Below are 11626 nucleotides of genomic sequence, written 5' to 3'. Positions count from 1 at the left end.
TCGATTTTCATCTCGTTCCCAGCAGACAGCTGCTCGCTCTCTCGCTCGCTCGGGCTACATAAAGGTCAAAGATGTGTGCCATTGTCCGCTTTGCACAACACAAGTTTTGTTGCACAGCCTGACTTGGAGATTTGTAGAGAACAAGCCAAATACTCTTCATGAGTGGCGCACTTGAGATTTCAAATGTGCAGAAAGTAGCCACAGCACCTGGGAAATGGATTTGGGGTCTGGATGAAACGTAAGCACAACCAATTCAAATTTGATTTGATTTGATGCGTTGTGACAGATGAATCAAAATTCCCAAATGGGATTTTCCAGCCAAAGGCACAATCTGGATGTGATCTAGCTGAAAGTCGGTTTGGCTTCACACTTTCAGAGCCTGCATACACAATCATTTCTTATTTTCATTGGGTTCTTTTTTCACACCGAAATAGCTCTTTTTTTGTTGTTGTTTATGTGCCCTGCGGTTACCTGGAGACCGACCGCTTTGGGGTGTATCCCAGCAAAAGTCAAAAGTTTGACGGGAGGAAAAAAAAAAAAATTTAAAACACAATCACTCCACTAGGTGGTGCATCTTTCTCATTTAGTTTCCAGGAAGTAGGCCAAACTGCTATTAGGGTTGTATGAGTGACCTTTCTGACAAGATTCAATCGGCCTGCAGTCAAAGCGCCAAGACAAAAAGAAGGCCCGCTTTTTGTGCCCAACAGCTCTTTTCATGCTTCTTTTTACGTTCTTCCTCAGTAGAGGTCATCTTGTAATGGCTTCGAAAAACATCTTCAATAGGGAAAAATACAAAAAAAAGCAAGCTGGCTTTGTTCATCAAACTACCACTCTCTATTTGCCTTCATAAACGTCCAGAGGGCGCTACAAATTTATAATAAGCATTTTGTGCACAGGTTATTTCAAATGTGCAGCGTTTTCAATTTTGCGCACCTGCCCCTTGAAAGACCGCAGCTTCTCGGTATGTTTAAAGCACATAGTCCCACCCAAGATAGGGGCGCCGCCCATTGAGCGCTGCCAGGGCTGCCCAGGATGCAGCGCTGCCCGCAAAAAAGGAGGCCGGGGGGAGCATCCCCATGACAACTCTATGTTTTTGTTAGCACGCGTGAGTCAGACAAGCAGTGAGTCACAGTCAGGAGGAAACACACACACACACACACATTCATACTGCGACTTAGTCAAAGGGAAGCCAAATAAGGACAGTTGCAACAATGTGAACCGGTTGAGGTGATTTGTCCAAAGAAAACACAGCAAACAAATTGATGAGTGCATTTTGGAAATAAAGGACAGAGGGCACGTGAGTGGGCCCGTGTGCCCGTCCCAACGCACACACACACACACACACACACACACACACAGTTCCGCCCGCTGTGAGCACACCTTGGCTCAAGCAGCCATTTCTTGTGCCACGCCCACACAAGCACCTGGTTTTGCTCAGCAAACAATGTGCCTATTTGATTTTGGAAAAGGACAACAAAGGAAAAAAAAAAAAAATGACTTAAGATGCTTTAAGATTGCAAAAGCAATGAGTAGCTTGGCAATTCTTCTGATTCGTCATGTTGGCGCGCGAGAACTTTTTTATGCTTATGCAAGTATGGCAACAAGATCAAGACTTGGACACGCATTCATTGGTGACATTAGGCACGTCTGCACTATCGAGACTCTCTCCAAGCTGACTTGAGGAAAGGAGACTCCAGCTTCGCCGTACACATACATAGTTGATGGCAAAATGAAATTTTTAATCGTGTTACGGTGGTTTTTACACGGTGTCACGGGAATCTGTTAAAACCTCCGTTTTGTTTTTTTATTGTTGTTATAGCAGCAGTTAGGTTTACCAGTACACTTTGTTAATCTCTGATATTTTTTTCAAACAATTGCCCTTATTATCCGAAGTGGAAAATTGTTGAAAAAATTGGAACAAATTAGAGGACGGCCGATATCTCAGAATATCGGTTTTTTTTTCAGTTTTGTGGTTGAAATTGCAGCGGTATAAAGTAAGCATCAGAAATGTGCAGTTCGTATTCAGTTTTTAAGAGCGTTCTCTGAGCTAAGGGGAAGTTACGATTTTTCTTTTTTGAACATCTGCTTGATTTATACTTAAGTGGGTCAAGGCCCGGGGACCACAGGGAAATGCGGTTCCCGTCAAGATCCGCTCTTACAAATTGTTTCCTTTTTAATCAAATAAAATGAGCCAATCAGAGAGCAGTATTGATGATCCATCTTGTGTTATCTAAGCAGATCAAATATCACCTGCGTGCCCTCCAACGGCTGTTTTTACTGTGACTGTTCCAAGTCAAAGCCACACCTTATTTCAGAACAAACTCTGGCTTTGTCCTCCCTTGCGCAGCAGGTGAGGAGCAGGCAGGGCCGGGCTGGGCCGGGCCGGGCCGGGCTGGCCGCTGGCTCCATTTCACGCCTATAACTTTAAGGGGGTGCCAATGACGAGGGTCGGGGGGTCGCCATTAAAGCGGCTGGGGAAACGGCGTCGAAGCTGACGCCGTGCGGCGCGGAGCCGTAAAGTGCGTCGGGCTCGGGGAGTGTGATTAACGGCGCCGAACGATGTCACCGGCCCGAACGGAGGAACAGAAACGCCATGTGGCCGCAGATAGACTTCCTCTTTCTGACCGACAAAAAGGCATTGCACGTGACAATTGAGCCTAAGCTGAGCAGCCACATTCAAAGTCCCAATTATCAGTAGGTATTCATCAACTGGATGTGCTTCCTCACATGGAGGGGGAAAAAAAAGTCTTTTTCCCAACGAATCCTCCTTTGAGCAGTCGTTTTCATAATCAAACCCTGCTCCGTGCGGCAAGTGCTGATCGGCGTTATCATCCTTGAAAAGCAAAGTCTCTGTCAAGTTTCTTTTATCTGTTCCTAATCCTTTAGCTCACCGCCCGCCACGCAATCCAGTCGGGGTTCATCTTGGTTTGTGTATCCTGGGAACTCATCTGTTCTCCGTGTTTGAAAGAAGAACAGACTGGCCACGTTTACCCTGAAGGTATTTTTGAAGGTCATTGCAAATTTGTAGAACAGCACAAAGTGCACAATGCCATTTGGAATCACAAGCAGGCAGGCAGGCAGGCAAGCTAGCTGCAGACGTTCAGCAGAGTTAGCTGCTCGCACGAGTTGCGTTGAGGAAGCCTTTTGTCTGCCTTTACAGGTCACGGAGTTGTTGGGGAGTGGAAGACAACAAAAGGGCAGCGGCACACAAAAGCACGTGGACTCAACAAGCCAGAAAAGACCCCCAGGCCGGCCAACGACGTGCGGCTTCAGGGTGGAGTTTGCAAAGGTGCTTCTACTATTTTTAGCACCAGTGGGAGAGGGCGATATCAATTCCAGGGGTTTTTCCGGACGACTATATTTAGAGTCGGGAGGGCTGGCCGCTAAAGGCGTTCCCATGGAAGGAAGACTGGGCACGCGTGCAATGGGTCACCTGTTGACTCCCTTTTATCGGTGGTTCTCTGGAACAGCCTCGCACTGTATTCCCAATCTTATTATGACTCGGTGGCTTGCGCAAAACACTGAAAACGGCACCCGCCAATCTGCCAAAGAAGCAGACACCGCAAATCAGACACGCAATTTTTCCAAAGCGCGGCAAACATGGCCGACCAGAGGAGAAAAGAGGAAAGTGAGGCGGGCTAGCTGAAAAAGCAAGAGCGACAGAGCCGTGCGGTCGCTCTCCCTCGCTGAGGATAATAGCATGCGCGCTGGCTGGCGGGCTGGCTGGCTGGCTGGCTGGGACAGACAAACGGGAGAGAGAGAGCCGGGCCGGGCGAGCGAGCGAGCGAGCGCAGAGCCGCAGTGACGCCATTGTGGTTCCACAGTACTTCCTGTCTACCGCCACAGTGTTTGTATGTCTTGTCTCCACGGTAACTGCCAACACACAAATACCAGAGAGAGCAGAGTGCGCGAGAGCGAGCGAGCGAGAGAGAGAATAAGGACAGCAATCAAAGTCAAGTGAGTCAAATCAGTCAGCGCCTTGGAGACGGCAAGATCTTTTTGGTGCACTTTATGACCCTGCCTGCCTCTGGCTTTGTGGTGTGGTGAGCTGGCCGTATAAAAAGCAGTGAATGGGGATGTCGGGTCGGGGTGGAGTAGCCCAGGACGAGGAGGGGGCCGACAGTCGGAGGAGGGAAGGCCACCTACGAGCTGACAGCTTATTGGCGGGGGGAGATGCCAACGGCCCTGATGAAAACAAAAATGGACACAAAACCCAAAATTGGAAAGCGGTCCGATTAGCCCAGTGAAATTTTCCTCCTATACGAGCAGATCGTTTCGCTCAAACGAAGCAACGCATTCTTCCATTTCAATGCGTTTCATCAGCCTGAAATGAGTGCCAAGATGGCTGCCGTATCCATGACTGGGATCCATGACTGGGAGGGGCGCGCGCCTCGCCTCGCCTCGCCTCGCCTCTCACCGTAAGCTTGACTTTAGCATCTGCTATATGACATAGTGGCGGAATTGGGATACGAGTCATTCCAAAGTCGATCAGGGGAAAAAAGATGGAATGAAACATCAGAATATGACCTCTTCCAAAGGTGGAGAATACGTATTGGACATTTCAGTTCAGCGTATACACTGACTGACTGACTGACTGACTGACTGACTGACTGACTAAGTCTCAGCTTTTAACTGGAACATTCCAAATGCACAAGTTTTGCACCACATGCGGGTTGGGTTGTTCCATGAATGTCCGCACATCCATGTCGGATCTGAGTGTCACTTGAAACGTAGGCGCTCAAGGCCAAACGTGCGCCAGTCCAGCACTAAAAGGTCCACAAATAGTTGACATAGTAACAAAGGCTGTCCAAAAAAAGGATACGTCACGAGATGCTTGCCACTCGCCAGTCACACACGCTCGTTTCATGTTTGATCAAGAACCACTACAAACATTTTGTGATGCCGACGGATGAATTCAATGTTCATTTGGGGAAAATGGAATATAGCTCATAGCTTTTATTAGCTGCATCCCTCTCGGGGGTTGCCCTTCAAATAAAACATTTGATGCATAATTGGAGCTGACAGCACATAGCAACTGAGAGGAAGTGTTATTATTTTTTTATTTTTTTTTGTGCCCCAGACATTGCGGCCAAGAATAGTGCGGTCGCTACAATGACTCACTCACGCAAGCACCACCCATATGGTCAGCTAGCTTATCAGCTCAGCCCATTGGCCGACGCACTTGTATCCAAACAAGTGCGGATGAAAAATCAAGACATTTGGTGGTCAAATTTGGACAATAATCAATCAAGAACAATCTTTGAAAGGTTCAGATACATGACCTTGCGCATTTGGGAAGAAAATCCACATTCCATTCAAGCGGGAGTGTCTACGTTTGGAGGGAGGGCATTGTTCGGTGTGAACTGTCGTCTGGCTAATTAAAGCTATTAAGTGCGCTGTCTGCCAAATTACAAGGGAGTGGCGTGTGCGCAGCCTCCACAAAAAAAAAAAATATATAGCAACTGCTCGCTACGTGTCATCAATACAATCCAGCAAAAATAAAGTTGAGATGGTCATTTTGTGTAGAAGTAAAGGTGTTCATCTGACTTGGCCTCAATGCACGTGTTGCTAAGAGACAAGTCAGTGTGTGTGCGTGCGTGCATGTGTGTGGAAGTGGAATGCGTGACGTCTACAGGGGCGTGTGGACTTCTCACACGCACAAAGGCTCCAAGGGGAAGTTGTAAAGTGGCTAATGGCGCCCCTTCACAAGATTGCCATGTGTTCAAAGGCGTGCGCATGCTTAGCGTAGCGTCGCAATCATACAAAGTGCTGATTGTGTTACCCGTGAACAAATATTGAATCACTTGTCCGGGGCAAGGATCAGCAACGAGGGGCCTGCGGGTAGGTAGGTAGAAGTCGCCCGTGGCTCTGCCCAAAAATCAGAAGTTTTCACAACTCCTAGTATATTTGAAGCATCTCATGGTGTTTGTCTGTTGAACTTGTGCACATTTCCTGCCTGCGACTGCCTTTGCTCATTTATTAGCGGCTGTGTGGCCAATTAGCTCCCTGCCCCCTTCCTTTCCTGTGGGGGAAGAAAGCACGGACACACGGAAGGGGAGGTCCCTTCTGGTCTGACATCGTCATAAAGGAATCCCCTGGACCGGGCCCAGACCCGCCCACTCGCTTACTCTCACCCCGTCTGGCTCCCAGACGCACTCGCGTTCACACACAGCGCTGTCTGCACTGAGAGAGAGGGACTGGACGCTGGGGGAGAGAGAGAGAGAGAGAGAGAGAGCGAGAGAGAGGAGAGGCTGACACCGCCACACCACCGCAGAGCAAAGACAGGAGTAACAATGTTCTCTCAGGTAGGTGCGCCATTGCTCCGAGGAGACGTGGCTCTTTTACAAGCCTGCAAGTCTGTACACTTGACTTCCTGTTGCGTGTTGAACTGTGCGCCCTCCTCGCCGAGCGAGCGAGCGAGGGAGGGAGGGAGAGAAGCAGGCTGGCGTCATTTTTGCAAAAGCTGCAACCTGTTGATAGAGGACTTTCAGTCCTCATGCAAGTGCGCCGCTTTGCTCTCCGACACGACAAAGGTCAGACATCAATAGTTTCTTTGAACATTCCACGTCTGTCTGCCAGTTTGAGCTCCACCCTTGCCAATGACATCATTGGCTCTCCTCAACCTGTTTGTCCGCCTTCCCGCGTCATCGTCTCGGCGCCGCGGCGAAAAGTCGCTGTCGGGATGCGGCCGGAGTCGCTCAAACATTCCTCTCCTTGTTGTTCCGAGGCCTCGTGAGTTCGGAGGATCCCAGAAGTCCATGAAAGGAAAGGACTTTTTTCTGGAGGCCACGCCAAATTGGAGCCTAGGAGAGCAACAATGGGCCGTGTGTCCCATCAAGGATGAATGCTAGGAAGGTACAATTCCTAGGAGGAGGCTTAGGGCAGAAATGACAGCAGGAGAGGGAAAGGGATGGCGTAGTGGAAGAAAAGCGTGCGTGCCTGCGTGCACGCGTGCTTGTGTGGTTGATGGCAGCGGGGCGGCCGTGGACTAAGTACAAGCCCGGTGGCGGTAACTGGCAAAGGATCGGGCCCGGGATGAAGTTACACGTAGCAGAACCACCAATTCGGGGCGGGGCGGGGCAGGGCAGGGCAGGGCTCGCTCGTGGCCCTCGGGAGATTTTGCAAAATCTTCATGTGGAATCGGCACAGCTGAATGTCACCCCGAGCGGCCCGTCCCGCTGATTCCCTGCCAAGTGCGGCGTGGAACCCGGCCTGTCGCTCGCTCGCTGGCTCGCTGGCTCGCTGGCTCGGCCAGAGTCAGCCTTTGAATGTCGTTGAATGTCACCGTCTCGGTAATAATTACACCCTCGCACGCAACATGAAATGAATACGCCGGACACACTGTGTGTGCTGCTAAGCCGGCTCCAGGGTGTGGCGCGCCACCAAGGTGCGTGCGTGTGTTGTGTGTGTGTGTGTGCGCGGCCTCAAACATCCACTGGTGCTGCGCTGCACTTTCACCTTCGTGAAGAAAAGATCCAGTGAGCCTTTCTACTGCTAAGTTCAACTTATCAATATTGTGAAAGTGCACTGTTAGCTGTGTGAAGCTGTTGCCAGCTTGGAGGTGCCAATGATGTCATCATATTGCTGCTATTCTAGGCTTTATGAGGCCAGCGAGCAAACGCCATGTTTGCCCGGGAGCGCCGCTGACATAAGCCTGTTTGTTTATCGATAGTATGGCGTCGGGGCCTCTCTTTTGGATGCGCGTGCGAGCGCCAGCCAGGGCATCGGGAGAAGATATGTGTTGAAACAACAAGGGCTCGGGAGCCAGCTGTCTCAACAGAGGCTTTTCCACTTAACCGCGTGCCCTTGTGTCAAGCCCGAAGAGGGGAGCAAGAACGGCCGTATCTACGGCATGTCTGCCAATATCGTACCGAAGACGCTACGATACTTTTTATGCTTTTTGCCGCCGCTAGGTATGAACTAGGGAATATCCCAATATTCCACTTTCAGCGGTAGTAGTATCAGTTAGAGCAGCTTCTTTTTTGTTCCAAACAAAAGGGGGCCTAACGGTGAATCCTGAGGCACTCCGCTCATTTTACTACAATAGGCTTAAGAGAAAAAGAAAGCAGTAGTAGAATTGGGGAAAAAAAAAAAAAAAAAAGTTTTTTTCCACCGCGCTAGTTGCCCATCATGTCAATTTTCCACTGAGGTCCATTTCCTGGCCATCTTCCCTCCGTGAGTCTCATTTTCCCTCTTCTACGCCTGGGGATGCACAACGTTGAAGCTTATGATTCCATCGAACCATAATAAACGTCCCGGTAGAGTGGAGCGCCACGTGTCACGCGCGCACAAAAGAAGCGGGACGAGCGTCTTGAGCTGAGGTGTTGGACAGTGTGCGTCATCGTACGGGAAGGAAAGGAAGGAAGGGAAGGAAGGGAAGGAATGAGCCCATAGGCAAGAACAGCTGCGGGTTCGAAGCCGGGAAAAGCCACGGAAAAAATGACAAGGCAAAGAAAATAGCAACAGATGAGAGGATGGAGCGAGTGGTGTTTGGGAGGAGTCGGCCCGACGATGCCTTTGATGGGTGTCGGACCTCAAATGACCCCCCGAGTTTATTTTCAAGCCGCTCATGAGGACGCTTTACGTCATCAAATACAAATAAAGCTTCCAGTGGAAATGTTTTCCATAAAGTGCTCGGAGCATCTGAGTTCCTAACTGGATCCAGCACTTTTTGTAGACATTGTAAACGCATCCTAATTAGTGGCTGCTTCTTACATAACTTGAATTGTTTTTCGAAATCCACACTAAAGCTGATGACATCTTTTTTTCCAAAAGCAGCCATGAAACTATTTTGGGGCCATGTTCTGCCTCCCTCCACTTTTTGCGCAGATTGGCGGCGATAAGAGCGTCCCCGCAGACAGCCTTTCATTTATTGGGAGTTTCCCCAAAGTGTCCTGCTGACTCATGGCTTGTACGCTCACGCACGCACCCCGCCCGCTTGAAAAAGCAGCTCTTATCGAACGCAGGGTGCCGGCGGTGGCGCAATGGAGGGGATGACCTTGTCTTTTTCTTTTGCTTACAGTCACAGAAAGAAAAAAAGAAATAGCAGATGATGAAATAGCAAAGGCGACGTACGTCGATGAGAGGGAGTGCCACTTGAATGGCCACTTCCTTCCAAGCAAATTCTCCATTCTGTCATTGAAAAGCTATTTTTATAAGAGGACATGGGAAGTCTGGGAGTGGACCACAAACACACACGAGGACACAGAGGCGGGCGGTAATGGTGACTGTTGTGTTGTGTTGTGTTGTGTTGTAGATGCGACCACCACCACAATGACGACGCTACTTCCCGTCGCAAGCCGTCTCTGTTGACCAGGGGAATTCCCGGCAGAGTGATTTTGGAGACTAATGACTGAATCACATTGCCAGGGATTTCCAATGGCTGGCATGAGGAATACCACTGGCGCGCACACACACACACACACACACACCTTTGTTCTGGCCGTGCGGCGACAGGACTTAGCGCACATGTGAACAGAATCTGCCATGTTCACAGTGGTTAAGTTCTGTCGCCACAGGGCTGCGGACTACAAGGGGTCGGAGGTCACGGGTTACTCTTGCATATTATTGACTGCAATGCTACAATTTGGTGTTTGTATCAATAATTCTCTCCCCCCACCCCAGCAGTTAAAGGCACATATCTGGCATGGACAATTCATTTTTCTGAGCATTCACAACACTATTAAAAGAATATATTTTTTGATATGGTTTCTCTACAATTTTGATGTTGAAAAATGTATCCCTCAGATTTCTGAAGTGATGATTTGCACTACTGTAAAAGGCTGACGTAGCTTTCGAAACAATTTCCTTTTGCTAACGAGGAAAATCTCGTTGCCATTCATCGCGTTTGTGTAAAGTTGCGTGTGTACGGCCGGCGGCTGACTCACCGTTGTGTTATGACAATGCGGGGATGATGTGCTGCACCTAGCTTTATGGGAGCGTCTGCTAATAGCCGCTAATCTGTTGAAAAAGCAAAAGGTCAGCCACGTGTAGAATTGTTTGATTTTGCATGAATCAATGAGTTTGCTGTTTGTCGAAACACCATATTGGAGCAGTCTCCTGTGCCTGCTGTGCTGATAATCAGCGTGTGACGTCGGCTGGCTCAGTTCAGCAGGAACAGAGGCCTGCGCTCTCATTTCTCCCTTGCAACTCAGATATAGGTTCATTCCAAGTGACAGTTTAAACTATGACTTTTCTATTATTCATGTCTGCTTGATTACAGTGAATGATGTCATTTGCACATTGAAATAAATCTTTTTTGGACAATACGTGCTTTGTAATGACTTCAGTTTCTCCCTGCCTGCACCAAGCTGATTGGACTGGAATGAGACGTCAAGCACTAATACAAATGATTGTGTATTTGGCTTGAACACGCACACGCACACAGTCAGAGCATAGCACAGCACATTCCCGGCTCTATATTAAAATTGTTGACATTTTTGGCTCACTCTCAATAAATCAATATTTACAACAAAAATCCCATATTTTGCTGTCTTTACGTGATAAGCTGTGGAAAAATGACAACACGTCCAAAACAGTGGAATTGATTTTCTTAGTTTTTTTTGCCAGTGGACTCCCTCTACAGGTGTGAAGTGTCATATAGTTTCACAAATACAGGTGGGGGTTGCCACGACGACGACCGAAACACAGCTCTATGATTGAGACCGGTATTGTGCAATACAACAGAGCACATCCAAACAACATCATTCAAATCAGGAAATGATTGGTGCAATGTTGCAATGTACAAGACTTGATTCGACTCTTTGGTGGCTATGTGAAATCAAATCTATCATCTCAACTATGATTCCAATGTCAAAATGATTGAGCCGTTAGCAACGGTGTCACATGGGCCATTATGAGAGTAAAAAACAAACTTCCTGTTTGGGCCAGACGGTTTTTTTTCTTTGATTCCCTCTTCAGATTTGAAAGTTTACCTTTGTGCCAGCCCCTCCCTTGATACACGCACACACCCTTGCACTCACTCACCTGGCCAATGAGTTTACAAAGTACTCGTTGCCGAGGTGACACGGCGGAGATAAGAAGTCAAGATACATTCATTCATCCTAATCTGCTACTCTTTCTCCCCGCTGACGGACGACAAAATTCCAACTGCAGCGCCGATTGTTCCCAAGTTGCTGCTCCGTGCAGACGCCGCACAACATTATCATAGCGTGACTCCAGCTCAGCTCAGCGCTCGCACCGAAAACCAGTCTTAACGCCATTGAGGGCGCCCTTAACCTGAATCGTATCCAATCCCAACGTCAACTTACAACCACTAAATACTACCGAAGGGGGTGGGGGAATGTTCTGACCGAGTCGAACAAGAATTTAACATGCACACAAGGGCCCATAGCTGACCTCTCAGCCTTCCTTCTCTGTAGTCCTTCCGTGACACATTAGAGTGGAGCCAAAGTAGAGTCACAACAAGCTGTTCTGTCACGCTGCTCCACTTCCAATTTCTAAAGTAGGAAATCATGATATATGATTCCATTTGTTTAATAATGCCACGCAAAAGTGTTTGGAATTGAAAGCTAACCACAGTAATAGACGATTTCGTTTGAGGTTCTATGATTACCATCGCTCGCTATGTGATGGCATCATAAAAAAAAAAAATCAAAGACACTTA

The 11626-nt window shown here is 48.5% G+C and overlaps 1 protein-coding gene across 1 annotated transcript in view; it reads right to left on the bottom strand.

Moving 5' to 3' along the window:
- LOC147043774 (LITAF domain-containing protein-like) overlaps positions 1–11567 on the bottom strand; it is a 34051-nt gene extending 22484 nt beyond the window's left edge. The window contains exons 1-2 of the mRNA XM_085932997.1: positions 11359–11567; positions 9888–9960 (exon numbers count right to left, since the gene is read on the bottom strand). The gene's annotated coding sequence lies outside the window, so the exon portion shown is untranslated. The remainder of the gene's footprint in view (positions 1–9887; positions 9961–11358) is intronic.
- Positions 11568–11626: the final 59 nt, after the last annotated feature.

Source organism: Syngnathus leptorhynchus, chromosome 16 (genome assembly GCF_054491065.1).
Source record: "Syngnathus leptorhynchus isolate UIUO chromosome 16, UIUO_Slep, whole genome shotgun sequence".
Taxonomy (NCBI): domain Eukaryota; kingdom Metazoa; phylum Chordata; class Actinopteri; order Syngnathiformes; family Syngnathidae; genus Syngnathus; species Syngnathus leptorhynchus.
Note: the sequence above shows the minus strand (reverse complement) of the source record. Positions and strands in the feature narration are given on the sequence as shown.